Genomic DNA, 25,433 nt, shown 5'->3' with positions numbered 1-25,433 from the left:
TAACCCCAAATACTTTTATTTAATACCTCATGGAGCTCCAGTCTTGTTAATAGTTGACTGGCTCCCTGAAAATAATCATATAAAGATTGGTTTTTGTGTCTGTGTTAGCATAGGTGTACCCTTATAGCCGTCTCCCACACATGAGACATTAAATCTGTGTAGAGTACTTGCAGTTATATGATGAACAGATATGTCTTCATCATTGAGGTAAGCAGCTGAAACTACCCAAGGCCTATATTTCTGAAATCACTACTCACATGATTTCTAAAAGACAGATTAAACATCTTTACAAAATGGAAAATTAGTAAGAACATTGATCTCAAGATCAAGAGTCCCAGAGAACCAGTCCCAAATTTATACAGGAAAAAAATTACTTAAAAATAGGAGCCTTTTCTTTTCATATATTTAAGAAATGGATTGGAGGCAGTTATTTGTAGAGTAAACTAATAATCTGTAATCTCAGAGGGGGTGAGTTTAGTTGTTTCTATGTATGTGTCTATATTTCTAAAGATATTCTTACGTATACACATACATAAATGTTTATACACACACATATATAAGGAAACAGACCTAGAGAAAGTAAACAAGTTTACTTATATAGTACATTCATTTAAGAATACGTAATTACTGAGAAGTTTCTGACCACCAGTACTGTTATAGGACAGAGGAAGTAAAAGTGATCAAGATACAGAGGTACTTGTGCCAAAGCTTAGTTTTCCATGGGAAAAGAAAGCAATATAATACGTTGAAAAAAAAAAAAACAATAAAGAAATAACAGTGGCAATAAGATCTATACAAATAATCAAAATACACCAGTTGAAAATTTATTTTTTTAAAGATTTTTTATTTATCATGAGAGACAGAGAGAGAGGCAGAGACATAGGCAGAGGGAGAAGCAGTCTCCCTGTGGGGAGCCCAATGTAAGACTTGATCCCAGGGCCCCAGGATCATGCCCTAAGCCAAAGGCACAAAGGCAGGTGCTCAAACACTGAGCCACCCAGGTGCCCCCCATTTGAAAATTTCAAATACCATGTAGGATAGCATCAAAATGTTAAAGTCTTAGGGATACATTTAATAAAATACATGTAAGATTTGTACACCTGAAGCTATGAAAGTGTTGGTTTTTAATCAAAATTATAGGACCTAAGTAAGTGTTAATATACATAATCCCAGTCAAAAGTCCCTAAAAAGTGGTTCATAGAAATTTATAAGATTCAAAGATTTATATGGAAGTGTAAAGGGTCTAGAATAGACAAAACAATTTTAGAAGGGAACTAGTTAACAACTCAATATATGTGATTTTAAGGCTTGCTCTTGAGCTACATCAATAAAGTAATGATAATCCTATAGATCAGTATATAGTTTAGAGAATCCAGAAAAAGACCTGTGCATGTATGGATGATAGTTTTTTTGGCAAAGTACCAGGTAACTCAATGAAAAAGGATAATATTTTCAATATACAGTGTCCCCATATCTTCCCAGGAACAAAATGAACCCAGCACATGCAGACCATGTATAATAATGAACATAGAAGCAGTTTTATAACACTTTTAAAAATTCTTGCAAATTTATGCAATCACTTTATCACTCAACTCAGCAATACCTCTTAAAAAAATGAAATCTGAGGGTCATAAGACAATGACTCAAATGTTTACAACAACCTTCGTTGTAATAACCAAAAATAGGAAACACCTCAAAAAATCACTTGGAAAAATGGATGAACAGGTTGGTGCTTTATCCATACCATAGATAAAAAGCAACAAAAGAAAACTCCAGATTCATTAAAAAAATGTATGAACCTATATGAAAAAATCACATATAAAATAAAGTAGACACAAAACACTGCATATGGTTTGGTTTCATGTATTTGAAGGCAGATTATTGATTTGGGGGTGATAGAAATGTTCTATATGTTGACTGAAGTGATGTTTACAAGCTTGTATATATTTGCCCCAATTTATAGAAAACAGAAAAGACCTCTCCAAGAAAATAATATATTTTAAGAAATTAAAATATGAAAGCCAATAAAAGTAATATAAATGCAACCCCCATTGCTACAGCAAGAGTCATGCTAAAATTCCAAGTTTCATTTAGACTCTGTGGAAGGAATGCAAAATTTGGGAGAAACTACCTCCTCACCGGAGAGAATAGAGAAGCAGAAATAACTCAATCGCTTTGCAACAAGAGAAGGAGGGACAGCATCTCTGGTGTGGGCAAAGAGAAAAGGCATATGAGACACGGGCAGAGAAGTAGACAGAGACTAGTTACTTTTAAGGCTTGATCCTTCAGGATGAAGTGTTGGATTTTATTCTAATTTCAAGGTGGAGAGGGGTGTTAAAGAGTGAATTTGTATTTAAATGATTCACTCCAAAAAAAATAAAAAATAAATGATTCACTCCATTTTATAGAAAGTACTTGGTAAAGGAGCAAGAGAGGCAACACAGAGAGCTTCTGGATGACTACTGCAGTGGACCAAGAGAGATGTGTCCTAGCACCGTGGTGGGGAGGAGGGAATTGCTTTGTAGCTTAGCAAATAGAACTGATGATGGATTGGGTGCAGATAGTGAGGGGAAAGAAAAAAAAAAAATGTTACTAAACTTTTTGTCCTGAGCTACTGGGTGGATGTAGTTGCTATTTGCTGAGTTGAGAATACAAAGACCATAGATTTGGGTATATAGTTGGGAGGAAGGGTATACAGTTGAAAGCTTAGACTTAAAAATCCATCTTCTTTTGCAAAAGATCACAGCACTGTGTGTCAGAAAAAAGCCTCTTAATAGCTATTTTTTTTCCCTCTTGTAACTTGGATACGTTTGTACCCAGTTTATATTTGCTCTTTTCTTCTTCTTTCTGCATTTACTTAAACTCAGAAATCCCTACTGACAGAAACCAAAGTATATAATATATTTTATGATGTAGCATTCTTTCTTTTCTCCTTTTCCTTCCTCTCCTCCTCCTCCTCCTCCTTTTTTTTTTTTTTTTTTTTTTTTTGGATGTAGCATTCTTAATAATAAGACAAGTCACAAGGTCAAGGACAAAAAGAATAGCTCAGAATCCCCAAGGGTTAAGCCTGCAGGCAGATTTTAAAGCCTTTCAAGGGAATTTCTGAAAAAGAGAATGTTTGGTAAATATCTGGTAAAACTGAAAGGCGTAAGAAGAGATAGAAAAGCATTAATTCATTCCTTCATTGATAATTCTCTATGTTTAACTACCATATATTAAAATGTATGCCCATAAAATCAAGAAAAATAGAAGTCCTAGAAAAGGAGGGGAAAAAAATATCACCACCTCCAGAGAAAGAGTCCTGTTGTCACTCCTCCAGTACACATCTGACACGTAACAGGTGGTTAATAATGTTTGTCAAACGTAACTATATCTAGGTGTTGCTTGTGTCAGAGAGGTGCCAATGTTGTCCTCTCCGTTATTATTGTCATCAACAGCAGCATCAAAACCAATATTTATTGGGCACTGAAAGATCGAAGTCACTGATTTTCAAACTGCGTAAAGTGTCCTCAGTTTCTGCAGACAGACTCAGAGAGCTTATCAGCAAAGAGGCCTCTCAGCCTCCAAACCTTTCTTCAGCTCCACGTGGCTAGAAGAACCGCACTTGAATGCTTGCAAACTGTGATGGTGAACAGGGGTCAATAAGCTGCCTTCTTTTTTAAAGGTTTTATTGTATTTCCAGTTAACATATAATATTATGTTATATTATGTTAGTTTCGGGTATGCAATATAAGTGATTCCACAGTTACATACATCACACAGCGCTCATCACCACAAGGGCCCTCCGCAATTCCCGTCCCCCCACCCGCCTCCTCTCTGGTAACCATCAGTTTGTTCCCTATGGTTGAAGCTGTCCCTTGGTTTATCTCTCTCTTTCCCCCTTTGCTCATTTGTTTTGTTTCTTAAATTCCACATAGGACTGAAATGATGTGGAATTTCTCTTTTTCTGACTGATTTATTTTGTTTAGCATAATACTCTCTAGCTCCATCCATGTCATGGCCTATGGTAAGATTGTATTATTTTTGATGACTGGGTAATATTCCATTGTATATACGTATACCCTATCTTCTTCCTCCATCCGGCGCTTGATGGACATGTGGGCTCTTTACATATTTTGACTATTGCTGCTAATGATGCCATAAACAGCAGAGTGCATGTATCCCTTCAAAGCAGTATTATTGTATCCCTTGGGTAAATCCCTAGTAGTGCAAAGCCTGGGTCATAGGGTAGCTCTACTTTTAGCTTTTTGAAGAACCTCCACACTGTTTTCAGAGTGGCTATATCAGCTTGCATTCCCACCAACGGTGTAAGAGGGTTCCCCTTTCTCCACATCGTCACCAACATCTGTTGTTTTCTGTGGTGTTGATTTTAGTCATTCTGACAGGTGTGAGGTGATATCTCATTGTGGCTTTTATTTGTATGTCCCTGATGATGAGGGAGTGATGTTGAGCATCTTTCCATGTGTCTGTTGGCCATCTGGATGTTTTCTTTGGACAAGTATCTATTCATGTCTTCTACTCATATCTTAACTGAATTATCTGATTTTTTTGGGGGGGGTGTTTGATAAGCTCTTTATAGATTTTGAATATATCTTTATCAGATATGTCATTTGCAAATATCTTCTCCCATTCTGGTTTGCCTTTTAGTTTTGTTGATTGTTTCCTTCCTTGTGCAGAATCTTTTTATTTTGACATAGTCCAATAGTGTATTTCTGCTTTTGTTTTCCTTGCCTCAGGAGACATATCTAGAAGAAAGTTTCCTCAGCTAGTGTCAAAACAGTAACGGCTTGTATTCTCTTCTAGGATTTTTATGATTTCAGGCCTCACACTTACCCATTTATTTTTGTGTATAGTGTAAGAAAGTGGCCCAGGTTCATTCTTCTGCATGCTGCTGTCCCGTTTTCCCAGCACCATGTATTGAAAGACTGTCCTTTTCCCATTGGATATTCTTTCCTGCTTTGTGGAAGATTAATTGACCATGTATTTGTGGGTTTATTTCTGGGTTTTCTATCACGTTCCATTGATTTGTGTCTGTTTTTGTGCCAGTACATACTGTTTTGATCACTACAGCTTTATTAAATAACTTCAAGTCTGAAACTGCGATGCCTCCAGCTTGGCTTTTGTTTTTCAAAGTTCCTTTGGCTATTTAGGGTCTTTTGTGGTTCCAAACAAGTTTTAGGATGGTTTGTTCTGAGTCTGTGAAAAATGCTGGTGGCATTTTGATAGGGATTGCACTAAATGTGTGGATTGGTTTGGATAGTATAGACATTTTAACAATATTCTTTCAATCCATGAGTATGAAATGTGTTTCCAATTCATTGTGTTCTCTTCAATTTCTTTCATCAGAGTTTTAGGGTTTTCAGAGTACAGGTCTTTTACTTCTTTGGAGGTTTATTCCTAGATAGAGTATTTTTAGTGCAATTGTAAATGAGATTGTTTTCATAATTTCTCTTTCTGTTGCTTCATTATTGGTGTATTGAAGTGCAAGAGATTTCTGTAGATTGATTTTGAGCCTAGGGCTCAGGCTAGCAGGGTGTGCAGTGGCAAGCCCTCAGCAGAACTCAAGGGCATGGCATATTGCTAGCTGGTTAGGTAGCAAGCGTCTGTGTTGTGTTGCCTCTTGCAGGTGCCTTGTGTTAATGCTGTGGGACACGAAGGAAAATGGTGACTGCCAGCTACCTTGTTTTTGGAGAAGTCCCCTATTGTGTTCTGAAATCAGTACCAACAGATCCATCTCCCATTTGCCCCCCATTGTTTGTTTTTTCTTTAAGATTTTATTTATTCACGAGACACACACACACACACACACACACACAGAGAGAGAGAGAGAGGGGCAGAGACACAGGCAGAGGGAGAAGCAAGCTTGATCCCAGGTCTCCAGGGTCACACCCTGGGCTGAAGGTGGCGCTAAACTGCTGGGCCACCCGGGCTGCCCTTGCCCCCCCATTGTTGTGTAAACTGCCAATTTTATGCTGCCTCTCTGCACAGGCTGCTTTCTCTGTAAGGGCAGTGACCCAACTGTCCCTCACCCTCCTGAGTGAAAGCTGCATATTTAAAGCTCCAGGCTCAGTCAACCCAGTGCTGAGCCAGCTGACTTTTAAAGCTCCAGGCTCTATGTCCCACGGGTTATATAAAATCATGGATTTCAGCTCCTTTGTTTGCTGAAACCAAATGTTATGGGGATTAGTCTTCTCCTTGTTGTGAGGGCCCGTTTCTCTTCTTTCTCTGCATGCACAGCTCCTTCCTTCCTGCTGGCAGCCTCCCTTTGCCTTTTTGACCTTCCTGAACTTTCAGACACAGCTTCTTCTCTATATTTAGCTGTGGAGTTTCTTCTGCCCATCTTCAGATTCCTCTCTACTTTATTGACTTGGATGTGGATGTTATGGGACAGAGTCCAGGTTCCCCTGTCTTCCTACTCCACCGTCTTCCCAAGCTCCTGTCTTTTTTTTTCCTTTTGTGAAAGGCCAGAGAATAAATATTTTAAACATTGTAGACCATATCACTGACATATGCATGGTAGCACTGAAATAGCCATGGGGAATGCATTGATGAATGAAAGTGGCTGTTCTTCAAACTATTTGCAGAAATCAGATGGCTAGCTGAACTTGGCCTATGGGTTATACTTTGCCAACTCGACATCTAAGGAAATGATTCTATTTTTTTCCAAACTTAGACTTCTCTAGGTTGATTGCCCGAATCTTGAAGTTAATGTAATTTAGGGTGACTAGGAAATTTCCATGAAAATATGGCTTTCTGAGTAACCCTCATTAATCTTCTAGTTTCACAATCTCATTTATTATAGCAAGAGCTATAAAGAACACTCAGAAATCAGAATCAATATTTTTTGAAATTAAGCCCTTTAATATTCCTTTGTATGTGATCAGTTTATAATTTCAATCTTAAAAATGAACTTAAATTTAAACCAGATTTTAAAAAAAAGAAAGAAACTTAGTGTGAGTGTGTAAATGAGAAAGCAAGTAAGAAATAGCTTAGGATTGCTTTTACTTTTTACAGGTATGTCTGGGGTTTGAGTAACTTTGGAAGAAAAAAATACCACATATTCCATAAGATCTAATAGACATCTTTGTGTTTCTTGTTCCCAGAAACAAGACTGGGGCTAATAGCCTGGTCAAACATAAGGAAAAGAGAAATCTGTGACAGGAGGCACTGGGCAGATTGGCATTAGCCCAGTGTTTCTCTACCTTGGCTTGACAATTAGGGTCAGGTAATTCATTGTTAAGGATATCTTGACTTCATAGAATACTTAGCAGCATCCCTGGCCTTTACCCACTAGATGCCAGTAGCACCCTCTACTTATGACAACCAAATATGTTTGCATATGTTGACAATTGTCCTCTGGGCAATGAAGCTGCCCTCAGCTGAGAATCACTGAGCTAGAAGAATCAAAGAAGACCATTTTCACATCAGCTTTGGCCAGAAATGTTTCTGCTTTCTGCCCTTTGCAATCACAAATATCTTCTCCCTTGGCAATAGTATCTTATATTTTAGAAGATAATAAAATATATGCTTAAAGGGTGACTTTTCCTTAAATCTTTTATTCTAATGTTTGTAGATAGTATTATGAGAAGAAAATTATAGGAATAAAAATGTTAAATTATCACCAGAATTATTCTATATATTTCTTGATACTTTACATGGACCATTCACAGATAAAACATAAGAAATAAGATGGTACAGGGTGTCTGTTTTGCATTTACTTTCTGACTACCTACCCTATCAAATGGGAAAATTGCATTTAGCAAAATTCCAGTTTTAAAAAGAAGCATAATGGGAAGACCATAACAGAAGCCATATTAAAATTTGGAAATCAGTCTCATTCAGGTAATTGGTCTCCAATTTCGTAATTTCAAAATTAACTTTTCTGAGATCACTTTATTAGACTTGACTGCAAATCTCACACATTTAACCAAATTTTTTTTTTTTTTTAATTTATGATAGTCACAGAGAGAGAGAGAGAGGCAGAGACACAGGCAGAGGGAGAAGCAGGCTCCATGCACCGGGAGCCCGATGTGGGATTCGATCCCAGGTCTCCAGGATCACGCCCTGGGCCAAAGGCAGGCGCCAAACCGCTGCGCCACCCAGGGATCCCTTAACCAAATATTTTTAACAGCACTTATTTTTTTATGAAATTTATACTCTGTTTATTGTATCACAGTATAATATGTTTAAAACAGGGAAGTCCAATTCCATGCAGTCTTGGGAAATTAAAATATCGTATAAAATATAGTTTTTTGCAAACACAATGATATTACTATAGACTTTAAAAATTCTGTTGATTTCAATGAATTCTGAACTATTAAAGTTTTAATAAATTCATATAAAATCCTATGAAATCATTTATATTTATTGAGCATTTAAAATGTATTAGAGCTGGGGCACCTGGCTGGCTCCGTCAGCAGAGCAGCTGACTCGATCTCAGGATTGTGAGTTTGAACCCCACGTTGGGTGTAAAAATCATTTAAAAAGATAAATGCATAAATAAAAAATTTTAAAAATGTGTAAGAGTTAAGGACATATGGGTAGATAAGAATTAAAAAATTGATACATGAAGATCTAACTACTTTAAATATTGGCTCCAAGCTCAGTTAAGATGTCTAGAATTCTGTAGAGAGAGTCAGGTTTGCTAGGAAATGTTATTAGACAGTTCTCTGATGCTTAGGTGCACAGAGTCCCCAAATGTGCCAAAACGATAATAATCTCACTTTGCTCTTCACTATCGAAATTCCTATTTTTCTATAGAAATGTAAATATCACAAACACCTCAACCATACTCAACAAGGTTGAAGCTACACTTAGGAGATTTTTTTTTTTTTTTTTAATTTACGATAGTCAGAGAGAGAGAGAGAGAGAGAGAGAGGCAGAGACACAGGCAGAGGGAGACGCAGGCTCCATGCACCGGGAGCCCGACGTGGGATTCGATCCCGGGTCTCCAGGATCGCGCCCTGGGCCAAAGGCAGGCGCTAAACCGCTGCGCCACCCAGGGATCCCTACACTTAGGAGATATTCAACACAATACAAATCATTTGATACATGTTGCTTTTTGAGCAAGGCATTTTGGTACATGCAAGCAAACTCTGCCCTAGGTCACATAGTAGGCATAATGCCAAGAATGAAAATAGTCTCAGACATTTTTATTACATGGAAGTTCATCCAAAGTAATTTAAGACAAAATAATTTAAGACATGAAATACTGCAGAAATGCAAAGAGGGGAGTAAAAGTACTATTTAAGGAAACACAGACCTGGGCAGGTTTCATGGAGGAGGTCTCTCTCTTTTTTTTTTTTTTATGATAGTCACAGAGAGAGAGAGAGAGAGGCAGAGACACAGGCAGAGGGAGAAGCAGGCTCCATGCACCGGGAGCCCGACGTGGGATTCGATCCCGGGTCTCCAGGATCGCGCCCTGGGCCAAAGGCAGGCGCCAAACCGCTGCGCCACCCAGGGATCCCGAGGAGGTCTCTTTCAATGATGTCAGAAACCCTGACATGTTTTAAACAAAAGGCAGAAATGTGCAACTGAATTAAAAGAACCAAATGGGTTTATTACAACTGGTTTGTAGTTGTGTGAGTACAGTTCCAGTGGGTCACAAGATTGGAAAAGCTACTGACTAATTAAAACCAAATTATTGAAAGCTTCAAATATCACACTAAAGAACATGTAACCTATCTGCAGGAGATGGGAAGCAAAGTTCTCTGCACAATGCATTTCAAATGCCACAGAAATGTTTATCCCTTCCACTTTTAGGAAATACTCATGGAAAGATTTAGCTTAAATGGTGATCTTAGACATATTATTTATAGAAATACAAAGGAAAATAATGTATAAGCTTACCAGTAGGGTTGGGTTCAGTAAATTGCAATGCATTTATTAACAGAATGCAAACTCTACGTGGACAGGGTCTTTTTTTCTGTTTTTTGTTTGTTTGTTTTTTTACTGTAGTATATGACACTTCTAAAACTAAGACAGGTGTTTAATAAATGTTCATCCAATGGAAAAATAAATGAATGAATATTCCTAATATTAAATTTACATGACTCCCTACTTCTTACATATTTGTTTTTGAAGAAAAAGGCATATAGGATAAAATATAGCCAAAAGTCAAAGAAAGCAACAAGATTTTTCAATACTAAGAACCAAAAGCCTTATGGAATCACCAAATATACCTGCTTGTTAGACATAGTCAATAGGGATATATTTTTAGCATGCATTTTCATCACTGATTTTATTTTACAACATAATATAACACTCAAAATGAGGTTAAAGTGTCACTTTCTTGAGTGTATAGTGTTCTTTTCTTAAAAAGAAAATATTTTATTCATGAGAGACACAGAGAGAGACAGAAGCAGCCTCCCTACAGGAAGCCTGATGTGGGCCTCGACCCCAAGACCCCAGGATCATGACCTGAGCCGAAGGCAGATGCTCAACCACCAGGAACCACCCAGAAGCCCCAGATGTATATTGTTCTTGATCTTTTTTCAAATACAGTATTTTTTCAAGTATTTTTTAAAATTTCTGTCTTCTGTCTTACTAAGAGAGAAATGCAATAAATATTCAAATACATATTAAATGTACTTTTAAAAAGATTTTGTTATTCATGAGAGAGAGAGAGAGGCAGAGACACAGGCAGAGGGAGAAGGAGGCTCCCTGCAGGGACCCCGATGTGGGACTCAATCCCAGGACCCTGAGCCAAAGGCAGACCATCAACTGCTGAGCCACCCAGGTGCCCCCAAGGGTATCGTAATGCATTCAGAGACAATGATGCTACTATTGAAGCAGAACTCTTTCTCGGCTAATAGGTAGCATCATGATGTAATAATGTTTAACTTTCATCAGTTGATGTACAAAAGACCAAATATGGTTTCCAAAAGGCAGATCATGAACATCAGGTTGTAAGAGTGTGGGCTATCTAGAAGTTGAATGTAAAGTTGGTACAAGATTGGGGCAAAACAGCTGACTCAGTCACCTCTAAGCTCTGAATCAACAGCGTAAGAATGTTCTCATGGTGTATAACAACAATTCACATCCCTCTATCCGCAGAGATACTGAGTTCCTTGATGCACAATATGCCACAAATCTGTGTTGTTAGCAAGAAACTGAGATGTACCTGATGTAGGATACCTGAGACTAAGAAACATAATATATGAGGAAGGCAAGCCTATTATGAAAATACATAAATGTTTGTTTCTAGTTGTCTTAATGCTTTACTTATGTTCCATTTTTCTTGGTATTTCAGGCTTACTGACATGATTCAAAGATTTTTTTGAAACTGCATCAAGGACCTCCACTTCCTCAGCTTTCCTTCCTTAATCTCTTTAAATGAAGAGTATGAATAATCTTTTACCTTCATACTTATCATTTTTGGAGAGTGTAGATAATAAGAATTTGTCTAGCACTGACTTTTTTAGCCTCAGGCTACTTGGTAACGACTTATAACTACTCCTTCCATTAGTGTGTCAATATCTGTCTATTCCAAGGAAGAGACTGTACTGGGGTTGCAGAGAGTGTGTTTTCTTTGAAACTGAAAAAGCTGCAGTAGTTAAAATCGGGGTAAAATCCTGTCTTGGCAACATTCAGATACTATTTCAGGTTCAATGTTAAATAAAGGTTTTCTATAGCTGGACGTTTTTATATAATTAGCTGTAGCTCAGTTTATGCTACATTAGAATAAAAGTATTATTTTTCAAGGCAGGAAAAATCCATTGGAGCTTTTCTCTGAAGACTGTGTACTTACATTAATATTTTACCAGATATATTATATGCATTTTTGCCCCTGTAGTAGTCTTCCACTTAGGAGTGAAATCTTGCTCAACAAGTTCATGTGTTTCAGAAATGAATAATTGAATGCATGATATTTCTTCAAATACAATGTTAAATTGTGGAGTAGATTAAATATAATAAAACAAATCACGAGCAAACCAACTTATTTGTTAATCATGGATATTTATAATTATTCCTTGAAATTAGGTAAGTTAATGAATATTTTACAAATATATTCTAGGCCAAATGAGTTTAAAAATACTTAAAAATCTCTCAGTGATGAAATACTAGGTACTCGTGGATGTTCTTTTATATTCCTTGATAACAGTGTATTGTAAAGGGCCCTTGGAAAATTTTCACATTTAACCATAATTAACAAAAGCAAAGCTAGAATAGTTAGATGAAGATAACACACTATAAGGACAGAAATGTGAAGTTAAAGATACCAGTTATCCGAAGAGAGCTGGTGAGGCAAGATTTTATTTTGCAAAGGAACAGAACCACCCTACCTGAAGTGATTTAAATGGAAAGGGAATTTCTTTTCTTTCTTTCTCTCTCTCTCTCTCTCTCTCTCTCTCTCTCTCTCTTTTCTTTCTTAATTGAGAAGTTGCAGGCAGCACAGCTGGGGTATTTCCCTGTGTACTTCCTTCACTCAGGGAGGTGATTACCACATCCTAAAGGACATTGTCTGCAGCAGCTCCAACCAATGTTTTCTTTTTCCAGCAAAACCTGCAGAAAAGAGATTTAGGTTTATCAGAAGTTTCAGTGAAATGGTGAACTTGAGAGTAGGTGGCTCCAAACTGGATCATATAGCAGCCTATGAATTAGGACAATAAGGATGTGCGTTTGACTTAGGACTGACTGATGCTCCCATGCTTGGAGCTGGGGTTAGAATCCAAATCAGCTCTGTAAGGAACACTGGACTTCGTGTGAGGAGCTTCCCCTGCAGTGTGACACACTCCTTGTCGAAGGTAAAATGGAAACTGCATAAGCAGACACCTCAGACATTCACCACAATGAAAATTGCTCCATATTTGGTTTAAGATTAAGTGGAACAGAGCTGATGTACTGCTTGTTACTGATCAGTTTATAAATTCCATGACTTTATCTTTACCCTGCATTCTGTGGCTTGATGTTTGGAACAGACAGTCATGGCAGCTGCCTTTGTATAGTAATGTAAGCTGTCTTGTGATGAACAGGTGGGGAAAGCATGAGAGAGAGATTCTTTTGTCATTCTCCTTCCATTCTCATCTTCTCCTGAACATACAGGATTTTTAGTATTTTTTTTTTGAAGCATCAATTTTAACTCATTATCAGATCTGCAATCCTATTTCAAAAGGTATGCCCAACGTTTCCAGAATTAGTGGTACTGCTTTGTTTTGCCCACCCTGGAAAGAAAATTAGGTTTAATGTGTTTTTAATGAAATGAAATCTCCAGTGCAAACTCATCTGTCTATAATTAAGGAAGCTATTTTATTTTCTTAGCGATTTATAATTCTGTTTTGATCTTTTCTTACCAAATCGACATCTACATTTCAGTTAGCATCAAATCTTCCATAAGAATTAACCAGAGTTGGAGAACATTGTGTACAAAAAAGAAAAGGCAAATGAAAATGTAGATTTGCTTAATATACTTAGTTTTTTCCATCATGGAATGACTCATTGCCGTGGTCAGGTTCATTGATAATGGACTTGAGACAAGTTGGAAAATGAGACTGCCATTGAATTCAGGTACGGAAAGAAATTTAATCTCCATATTTACATTTCATCTGGCATGGTAAAGCTGGATAATGATGTAAATCTGTCAAATATGGCTTTAAAGTTATATGTATTAAAATTGGCCAAGAGTATGTTAAAAGATCACTAATAATTTCTCATGCCAGTGACCAAAATGATCCCTTTTCTTATACATTGAACATAGCATTGAATATTAAAATACAAAGAAAATTGAGAAGTCATCTAGTTTAAACTTTTCCCCCAGCAAAAAATGTGTTGAGTATAGAGATTAAATGTCTTGTCCACAGATACATACCTGTAGGCTAAATTCAAAATAAAACAAAGATCTCTTGCTCATAGACCAGTGGTCTATCACCTATTTAAAAGTGTATGGACACATAATGCCTTAAGTCCAGATCAGCCTGTAATGTCTTTTGCTAAGCTAATTTCTTTGAAACCTGATTCAATAAACAATAATCTGCAATCTTATAATATTAAGATTTGATACATCTTGTATGGATAACACGGGCTGAGAAAGTCTTGTTTATGCTAGAAGTTCTGCCATTTGTTATGTCATTTTACTATAATAGTAATGGAAGGTTAAGTATCATACCATTAGTTTTAGTTTTACCATTTGAAAGTGAAGAGATTCAATTTCAGAGAAATTTAAAAAGAGTAAAAACTGTTTATGTCAGGTAAACAGTACAAATTATAAAAAAAATTAGCTTATATGTGTGCAGAAATGTATTGTCCAAAACTTTGTTACAGGAATCACTGATCAATAAAAACCTATTAATTGTATGTTTAGCTTTAACTGGCAGCGGGTAAGAATGTGATAGTCCTTGTCCAGAAAAATTTAAAAAGTGGGTCAGGGGGAAAAGACTTCAAATGGGATACCATCTGAGAAAGTTACAGAGCATTGTACAATGAAGGGATAAACAAGTTTACTTAAACTAATGTATAAACATTTTAAGAAAGGGGAAAAAATCAGGTAATTCAGTCTGGTTGCATTTATCATCTGTGAATCAGGTTGCTTTAGTCTGTTCCTTCTGCTGTATTTTCTAATCCATAAATTACAACACCATAGATTGCAGGTTAAAAATCATCAGAAAGTTCCATATGGAAACTTCTTGACATGGTATGTAATGGATCACCATTTGGTCCCTTCCAAACTCTGATATAAACCATATTTTTATCATATCTTACTGCTATGCTGAATGACTTTTTTTAAAAAAGATTTTATTGATTCATGAGACACACACACACACACACACACACAGAGAGGGGGGGGGTGCAGAGACACAGGCAGAGGGAGAAGCTGGCTCCATGCAGGGAGCCTGACGTGGGACTTGATCCCGGATCTCCAGGATCACACCCTGGGTCGAAGGCAAGTGCTAAACCGCTGAGCCACCCAGGGATCCCTTTGCTGAATGACTTGAAATTTCTCCAATGGGTCAAATAATTCACAGCTGTCCTGAATGTTCTTTCTTCAGTCATTCCCCCCAACTATGCTTGTTTTTGATGACCTTCACAGTTTTGAGGGTTATTGGTGAGGTAATTTGTATGTTATCCTTCAGTTAGGGTTTGTTTGATCTTTTCTCATAATTAGGGCTTGTGTGTTTTAGAAATTAAGACCACAGAATAAATCGTAATCTTCATTACATGTTAAGGGTACATACTAGCAACTTGACTCATTGCTGTTGGTATTTATTTTGATCACCTCACTGAGGTAGTATCTGTCAGATTTCCCTATTGGAAAACTATTATTTTTTCCTCTCTCCACACTGTCTGCTTTGAGCACTGTGCGCAGCTCATACTTAAGAGGAGGGGAGTTCTGTTCTATGATCTTGAGGGATGGTGGAATTATCTACATAAATAATGGACATACTCTGCATGAGTTATTTGTCGTCTCCTCGACTTATTTTTTTTAATTTATTTTTTATTGGTGTTCAATTTACCAACATACAGAATAACACCCAGTGCTCATCCCGTCAAGTGTCCCCCTCAGTGCCCGTCACCCACTCACCCCCACCCCCCGCCCTCCTCCCCTTCCACCACCCCTAGTTCATTTCCCAGAGTTAGCAGTCTTTACGTTCTGTCTCCCTTTCTGATATTTCCCGCACATTTCCTCTCCCTTCCCTTATATTCCCTTTCACTATTATTTATATTCCCCAAATGAATGAGAACATATAATGTTTGTCCTTCTCCGACTGACTTACTTCACTCAGCATAATACCCTCCAGTTCCATCCACGTTGAAGCAAATGGTGGGTATTTGTCGTTTCTAATGGCTGAGGAATATTCCATTGTATACATAAACCACAGCTTCTTTATCCATTCATCTTTCGATGGACACCGAGGCTCCTTCCACAGTTTGGCTATCGTGGCCATTGCTGCTAGAAACATCGGGGTGCAGGTGTCCCGGCGTTTCATTGCATCTGTATCTTTGGGGTAAATCCCCAACAGTGCAATTGCTGGGTCGTAGGGCAGGTCTATTTTTAACTCTTTGAGGAACCTCCACACAGTTTTCCAGAGTGGCTGCACCAGTTCACATTCCCACCAACAGTGTATGAGGGTTCCCTTTTGTCCACATCCTCTCCAACATTTGTGGTTTCCTGCCTTGTTAATTTGTCCCATTCTCACTGGTGTGAGGTGGTATCTCATTGTGGTTTTGATTTGTATTTCCCTGATGGCATTTTCTCATGTGCGTGTTGGCCATGTCTATGTCTTCCTCTGTGAGATTTCTCTTCATGTCTTTTGCCCATTTCATGATTGGATTGTTTGTTTCTTTGGTGTTGAGTTTAATAAGTTCTTTATAGATCTTGGAAACTAGCCCTTTATCTGATATGTCATTGGCAAATATCTTCTCCCATTCTGTAGGTTGTCTTTGAGTTTTGTTGACTGTATCCTTTGCTGTGCAAAAGCTTCTTATCTTGATGAAGTCCCAATAGTTCATTTTTGCTTTTGTTTCTTTTGCCTTTGTGGATGTATCTTGCAAGAAGTTACTATGGCCGAGTTCAAAAAGGGTGTTGCCTGTGTTCTTCTCTAGGATTTTGATGGAATCTTGTCTCACATTTAGATCTTTCATCCACTTTGAGTTTATCTTTGTGTATGGTGAAAGAGAGTGGTCTAGTTTCATTCTTCTGCATGTGGATGTCCAATTTTCCCAGCACCATTTATTGAAGAGACTGTCTTTCTTCCAATGGTTAGTCTTTCCTCCTTTATCGAATATGAGTTGACCATAAAGTTCAGGGTCCACTTCTGGGTTCTCTATTCTGTTCCATTGATCTATGTGTCTGTTTTTGTGCCAGTACCACACTGTCTTGATGACCACAGCTTTGTAGTACCACCTGAAATCTGGCATTGTGATGCCCCCAGATATGGTTTTCTTTTTTAAAATTCCCCTGGCTATTTGGGGTCTTTTCTGATTCCACACAAATCTTAAAATAATTTGTTCCAAATTGTCGTCTCCTCGACTTATTGTTGATTCAATCTTTTATGTAAGTATGGATTCCTAGACATTTATTTTATACTTTGGGCTATAGAGAAGACAGTTTTTTTTTTTTAAACTTCATTTAAACATGGTAAATACATCAATGGTTTACACAACTTTTGATCTTAAATGAATTTTATAGATATTGCTGCCAATGAAGAAGTTATGTCTTAAAGGTAACAGTAAATCAGATAGATCAGTAACACAAACTAAACATTCAACATCCAGTCAAGAAGTTTAGAATAAAAAGGAGAAAAGGAAGAACCAGTCATTGACCATATTCTTTTTTTTTCTTTTTTTTTTAATAAACTTTATTTTTCAAGGGCTACAGGAAAGACTAAGAATTGATATGCTAGAGATAAGTCCACTTTTTTTTTTTAAGATTTTACTTATTCATTAGACACACACACACAGAGAAAGAGAGAGAGAGAGAGAGAGAGAGAGAGAGAGAGAGAGAGGCAGAGTCACAGGCGGAGGGAGAAGCAGGCCCCATGCCGGAAGCCTGACATGGGACTCCATCCGGGTCTCCAGGATCATACCCTGGGCTGAAGGTGGCGCTAAACCCCTGAGCCACCGGGGGTGCTGCTTTCTCTTCTTTATTGGAATGATATTAAACCTGGTCAGACAAAGCTAGAAGGGAAAGAAAGGCAGTCAAATAAACATGGAGGGCATTGTAATGCTGGGGTAATTATTTCTCGTTTTCAAGACATAATGTGGGGATATTCAAGTATATTTTTGAGGCTACTGATGCAGAAGGTGTCTGGATGGATGGACTGAAGAGTCAATAAAGTAAACCCTTTCTAACTCATGGCCTAGATGTGGTGTAAATGGAGAGATTTCCTGCACATTTTGGAGTAGGATAAAGAAGGCTCAAGAGCACTGGTACAGTGAAAGAGACCAAGGTTGAGGTGAGTAGGCCATATAAAAATTATAATAACAGGGCCTAAGACCTTCAGCATAATATGTAAGCAAAATCACCCAAAGAGACAATTAAACCAGAAAAGTTTCAGTAGATCAATGAAGAAACCCTAATGAATAGAGGAAGGAAGGTAAAAGCTAGATCACAGCTCATGGCATATAAACCATTTCAGACCTCAGGTGGGATCTAAGTTTGAAAGAAGGAAAGATAGGGGTGCCTGCTTGGCTCAATGAAGCGACCAACTCTTGATTTTGGCTCAGGTCATGATCTCAGAGTCATAAGTCCGAGCCCCACATTGGACTCCATGCTCTGCTGGAAATCTGCCTGGGATTCTCTCTCCCTCTGCCCTCCCACTGACTTGTGCATGCATGCTCTCTAAAAAAAAGAGTTAAGTGGTAAAGAAGCCTTTAAGACTATGTATTTATATGTTTATATTAAAGATAAGTTGGCTAATTGAATTTAAATTAAAAAAGATAAGTAGATGACATATAACAAACTAATACTTGATATTGAAACTGAATAACTCTGAAATGGCAAAATTAAAAGTTTCCCTTTATCAACAAGATTGAGAAATATCACTATAAATACAAAAAATCAAGTTATTGAAAAATTTCTGATAAATTGGGCTTTCCATAGTTGAAGTTAGATAACTTTGAACAAATAGATCCTCAATTAAATATACCTCCCAGATGAAAGGATGAGTTACATGAAAGAGTAACCCTGAGACCTAAAATTGCAAGGGGCTCACAGTTTTGCAGAGTGAGTGGGTAGTGCTAGAAACCACTTTTCTCTACCTTCCATCTGTGACTTCCATAACCAGTATGTGTGTGAATAAAATAAAAACTCTCACTGAATAGCTATACCTCCTTGGAATTTTCTTTCCATGAGATGACCTGCCAGCATATAAAATTGAAAAAGACTTATTAAGGAATCACCTTGACCTAGGAAAATTATGATAGACTGACATTAGTTAGATTGATGAGTGTCCCTAGGTGACTTTGCCAGAGGATGGCCAGTTACAACAAAGCTCTTCCTATGGGGTCCATGGTAGATGAAGACTATGGCCCAGAAAAAATGAGGATAATAGCCTATTTTCTTCCTTATGAAATATCCATCGTTTCCACACAGTATTCAGCTAAACATGCAAAGTAGAGATATAACTAGAAGCAATAGAGACCAGGAGGTTGAGCCATCTGAAAATAATAGTGTTTTGTTTCAGAAGTTTCTCTTGTTATGGTCCAACTTTCTTGGCAACTGGCAGTAATAGACATATGGTTCATATTCAAATGTTGGACAACCTGGAAGTCCCCTGAGGTATTTTATGATGCTAAACATAAGATTTGACAAGACTTTTTAGTAATTTTGTAAGTTATATGGATCTCTTTTGTAATCAGAAGCAGATAGGTCTATAGACTTATATAGATAATAATCTTTGGACATTTGGAGCTTTAACAGAATCAGTGAGTTATAGTCACATGCCCTCACTACAAAACTCTTTATTGAGCTTTTTTTTCTTGACAACCAGCCAACCTTATTATTCTGAAAGTGTTAAAACTATAAAGGGAGAGTTCAGAACAGGACACGGATCATGAAACTCCAATAAAACACAACTTTACAAGACAACAATTTTACAAGTTAAACAGTTATTCACAAAATGTGAGATTCCACATTACTTGTGAAACTGTGTAATTGTGCTGATAATCTTTCTTTTAGACTACACCTCACCTATTTTGGCATCTTTTTATTCTTTATTGATATTATTAGCATGAGGATAAAATTGAATTATTTGAGCATATCAGCTATGGGAGTGTATTCTTCTCCTAAAACTATAAAAATATTTATCGTATCCCCATTATGTGATAGACATGTAATGGAATATGCGGTAATCACAACCAGATATATATTGACTAAATAGTTTTTGATGAAATAAAAGTTCCAATAGACCAATACTAATACATTTTCTACCATAAGATGTTTTACAAGTGAATGCTATTCAAGTTGAAATGGCATACACCTACATATAAATGCCAAATGAAATTGGCAATAACTAATACATGGGCTAATATCTCTTGGAGATGTTTACAAATTACTGGAGAAAGATGTCTCTATGACTTTGGGTTATCAGAGTATTTTTTTATTGAGATATAATTGACATATTGTTTAAGGATCTACAGGATGTTTACTTGATAATGCTCTTGAAACATCTGACTCATATGTTCCACAAATCAAGTACCTTCTTGTAAGTATTCTCAAGGCTTGCTTTTTAAATTGATTGATACCAGTATGTGGTTAGATGGTTAGCTTCAGGAATAAGAGTCTAAACATGATGCCTAGTGAGTCAGGAATTCAAAAAAATAAAATAAAAAATGAAAAATGAAACCCAGGAGATGATAGTAGTTCAAAAAGAAACCCAATATCCTATTTAGAACAATGTTAACGTTTTGGAACCCAGCATTGTATGTTACACTGCCCAGCTATTCCCAATTTATGAAAATGGAAAAAATTCTGTTATCTACCAAAGTTTAAACTCTAGATCTGTTAAATTAAGCATTTGTTTGTGAGATTTGTTTTTAAGTATATCAAGAATTCCCCTGAATTATTCCACTCCTTCAATTTCTCTCTCATGTATATCCAGTATCTGAATTTTTCTATCATGTCAGTTATTTTTTTGTACTGGAAAAGGATTTTCCTATACCAAAAAGCAAATGTCCAAGAAGAAAAATATTCTAAAATTATTTACTCATGTAAAAAATGGCAGAAACAGAACGAGCTCATCAGGAAATAACTTTTAGATATAACCATTCAGCATTGAAATAGGAAGCTGATGGAGCTATGGTTTTCAAATGGCAGCCATTCCTAGCTGTCATGTTCAATTATCCAAAGCCGCCTTTCATTTATGGGTGAACATCTAACAAATCTTACTTAGAAAATTTCTGGAAAAGTATCTTATTTACTGTTTGTTGCAGATGAAGACAGTAGTAGAAGAGAAAAATTTGCCCTTAATGCCTTTTTGTCCTTTCTGCCTTCCTGAACACATGTGGGAAAACTGGGTTTGTGACAGTCTTCTCATTGTTCCTCTGCTGAAATCCTTACTGACTTGGTGCTTTGAATTATAATTTTAGTCTCCATAACCCAAAATAATGTCATAAATTCAATGCCTCTTTCATATTGTCATCTACCATGCTATATATTTTGAAGAGGAAGAAGTCAAGTGGCAATGAATATTTTTTTGTTGTTGTTCACACATCTATTTGTATTTCAAAGATTCCTTGTTAGATGTGTATCTCAATATTCCTTACTTTATAACATGGCTTTATTTTTTTTTAATTTTTATTTATTTATAATAGTCACAGAGAGAGAGAGAGAGAGAGGCAGAGACACAGGCAGAGGGAGAAGCAGGCTCCATGCACCGGGATCCCGACGTGGGATTCGATCCCGGGTCTCCAGGATCGCGCCCTGGGCCAAAGGCAGGCGCCAAACCGCTGCGCCACCCAGGGATCCCGATAACATGGCTTTATCATTACAATTTTTTTCTAAAGCTAATTTTGTTGAAAGCAATGTCTGGTTAATTTTCATGACTTCAAAATTATCAATAAACTTTTTTTTTAACATTTGAGAAAAATTGAACAGAAAGAGAAAATAGAAGAAAGCTCTGTCACTTATTTATTTTTTTTATTGGTGTTCAATTTACTAACATACAGAATAACCCCCAGTGCCCGTCACCCATTCACTCCCACCCCCCGCCCTCCTCCCCTTCCAACACCCCTAGTTCGTTTCCCAGAGTTAGCAGTCTTTACGTTCTGTCTCCCTTTCTGATATTTCCCACACATTTCTTCCCCCTTCCCTTATATTCCCTTTCACTATTATTTATATTCCCCAAATGAATGAGAACATATAATGTTTGTCCTTCTCCGACTGACTTACTTCACTCAGCATAATACCCTCCAGTTCCATCCACGTTGAAGCAAATGGTGGGTATTTGTCATTTCTAATAGCTGAGTAATATTCCATTGTATACACAGACCACATCTTCTTTATCCATTCATCTTTCGTTGGACACCGAGGCTCCTTCCACAGTTTGGCTATCGTGGCCATTGCTGCTAGAAACATCGGGGTGCAGGTGTCCCGGCGTTTCACTGCATCTGTATCTTTGGGGTAAATCCCCAACAGTGCAATTGCTGGGTCGTAGGGCAGGTCTATTTTTAACTCTTTGAGGAACCTCCACACAGTTTTCCAGAGTGGCTGCACCAGTTCACATTCCCACCAACAGTGTATGAGGGTTCCCTTTTCTCCACATCCTCTCCAACATTTGTTGTTTCCTGCCTTGTTAATTTTCCCCATTCTCACTGGTGTGAGGTGGTATCTCATGGTGGTTTTGATTTGTATTTCCCTGATGGCAAGTGATGTGGAGCATTTTCTCATGTGCATGTTGGCCATGTCTATGTCTTCCTCTGTGAGATTTCTGTTCATGTCTTTTGCCCATTTCATGATTGGATTGTTTGTTTCTTTGGTGTTGAGTTTAAGAAGTTCTTTATAAAAAAAAAAAAAAAAAAAAAAGAAGTTCTTTATAGATCTTGGAAACTAGCCCTTTATCTGATATGTCATTTGCAAATATCTTCTCCCATTCTGTAGGTTGTCTTTGAGTTTTGTTGACTGTATCCTTTGCTTTGCTCTGTCACTTAAAAAAAGCAAACTGCTCAATCTGAAAGAATTTAGAGTAAGAGCGCCTGACTGACTCAGTTAAGCGTCTGACTCTTGATCTCAGCTCAGGTCTTGATCTCAGGATCTTGAGTTCAAGCCCTGTGTTAGGCTTCATGCGGAGCCAACTTAAAAAAAAAAATAGAGTTAAGGGTAGTGTTTGTCTGTCCTTGCTTACTGAATTCTTGCATAGACCCAAGATCTAAACCTAAGAGAAATGTCAATTCTGACATTTTGGTTATGATTTATGAAATGCCCAGAGAATGGTTCGCACATTCATATCAATATTAAATATATCTTTGTGTGATATTTCAGCAATAAGGAAATTTTTTTTTTTAAGATTTTATTTATTTATTCATGAGAGAGAGAGAAAGAGAGAGAGGCAGAGACACAGGCAGGGAGTCCATGTGGGACTTGATCCTGGGTCTCCAGGATCACACCCTCGCCTGAAGGTGGCGCTAAACCACTGAGCCACTGGGGCTGCCCAACAATAAGGAAATTCTATGTGTGTTGTCCTGAAGATAAGGCTTTAGGAAGATAACTGACCAGGTGCCTTCCATTACAGTAATGTATTTGTAATAAGCAATGTATTCTAATGAAGGTGTAAGTCAGGAAGTGTGGTACAGTATGGTGATGAGGACTGAGCCAAGATTCAAATTTCAGTACCAGGACAAAGAACTATTTGACTCTAGTGTGTTTATTGATCTACATTAGTTGACTGTGTACATAAGTTGACTGATATCCAATACAGGACATTGGAATGGTGGCTGTGCACAACTGGCTGCCCCTTTGGTTCATACAAGGACTTTGTCAACACCCACAGGGCTGTGTATGGGAATGGTATGTACATCATCTCTTTATGAACACATATCATGAGCTAAGGTTATCTCAATCTAGAACAAGTAACCAGAAGGGGAGGAAACAATATCACAAAAGAAAGAGAAGGTCATTATGCATATTTTATGAAAAACATATCACAGATTATTTTTTTTTCATGTGGGGAAAATGGATATAAGAAATGTTTAAAAAGATACTTTGTATCTTAGAATAATATAAAATAGTATCTTCCCTATGAAACATAGCCAAAAAGTCATAGAAAAGTAGAGGCTAAAATTGAAGAAATAAGAGTCCATCAAATAAGGTATATACTCTGTGGAAAATTGAATCAATGATACCGAACAGCTAAGCTACAGTTCTTCCAAAATGAAGAAGAAAAGAATCACTGATAAATTTGATGACAAAGGAAATGTAGTAAACAGATTACAACAAAAAATAAATGGCAATCTATTCTTTAGCTAGATAATTAGAATCAGAAAAAAAGAATAAAAATTGAAATATTGTTAATAATCATTTCTCATTTTCCCATCCTTGTGTATTTTCAGGCCAACAACCCGGGTTGATCTCCCATAATACAGAAGTAAGGGCTTTCATAAGCCAAAATTCATTTATAGGCCAGAGCATCAAAGAAACAATAACATATAATATCTGACACAGCAAATTAGAGACATTTCCATTCCTAATAAATGAAAGGTAAAAAGTATCATGGAATAGTATCTCCTTTCATAAGACATCTTAAAATCTGTAAACTAGGGATCCTGGGTGGCTCAGTGGTTGAACACCTGCCTTCAGCTCAGGGAGTGATCCTAGATCCCCAGGATCATGTCCCACATCAGGCTCCCTGCATGGATCCTGCTTCTCCCCCTGCTTGTGTCTCTGCCTTTCTCTCTCTGGGGGGGGGAGGAGTGTCTCATGAATAAGTACACAAAATCAAAAAAATATATAATCTATAAACTATAGCTAGATAAAATACTTTTAAAGTTAGGCGTACAATATTCAATGTGCCAGTTTGAGTATTTTGCAATAATGTCTTTCATTATATATAATTTTGTATCAATCAAACATCATTAAATTCTGAAGCATAGGAAATTAGTACTAGAATATATACAAGATAAAAGTTATTAATAGGATCTTCTATTAAGGTCCTGAACAATCAGCTGTTGAATGTTAAAAATGCTGTTATACCAACAGTGGTAAATTTAAGATTTTTATAAAGGTTTATTTTAAAAAATCATTCCATTAGAGAGTCACTTAAAGACCACTGAGTATAAAAAGTTGTTCCTATCATAATCCAAAATATAGTAAACTCTTTATAATCAAATGATCAGGAAGTTCCAGTGAGCCCTCTTTCAAATGGATGTGATATAGAACAATTTTTATCAGAAACAGATGATAGCAAAAAGTAAATAAAGACACATCTTATATGCCAAGAGAAAATTTAAATTACATTAACCAAGCTGGATCAGAATACTAGGTTTTATCTTATCAAATAAAATCCCTGATTTTTATTTTTTATTGTATCAGACATATGGTTAATGCTAGTCTATCAGATAATAATTTTACCACTAAAAGTCTGTGTAAAAAATGATAATTTTGGAGATTAATTTTCTATTTTTGTGAAACAATCTAAAAACAGTCCTTATTGATACTGGTTATCATTTTAAATGATAGTTTCAGGTTATAATTTATGTAAGGTAAACTTTCTGAGTATTATAAAATTACATCCTATACCACTTTTTTTTTTTTTTGATGAAGGATAGTATTTTCAGTTTCTACACTAGTAAGAGTAGACATGTAATGGGAGCTCCCAAATGGAGCTTCCAAATTTAATGGAAATTAAATGGAATAAATGCAAAATCCTAAAAGAGTGTTGTAACATAATATACAACATGAGCTGTTGTCTTTGTAATGGATTATAAATTCCAAAGATTTACTTTCAAATGTGTAGTTATTTTAACCAAGAACTTAAAAAGTCACTTCCTTGAAAGACACAAGG

The sequence above is a fragment of the Canis lupus genome, chromosome 3 (assembly GCF_011100685.1).
Source record: "Canis lupus familiaris isolate Mischka breed German Shepherd chromosome 3, alternate assembly UU_Cfam_GSD_1.0, whole genome shotgun sequence".
Taxonomy (NCBI): Eukaryota; Metazoa; Chordata; class Mammalia; order Carnivora; family Canidae; genus Canis; species Canis lupus.
The sequence above is the reverse complement of the archived record's forward strand: the minus strand, read 5'-3'. Positions refer to the sequence as shown.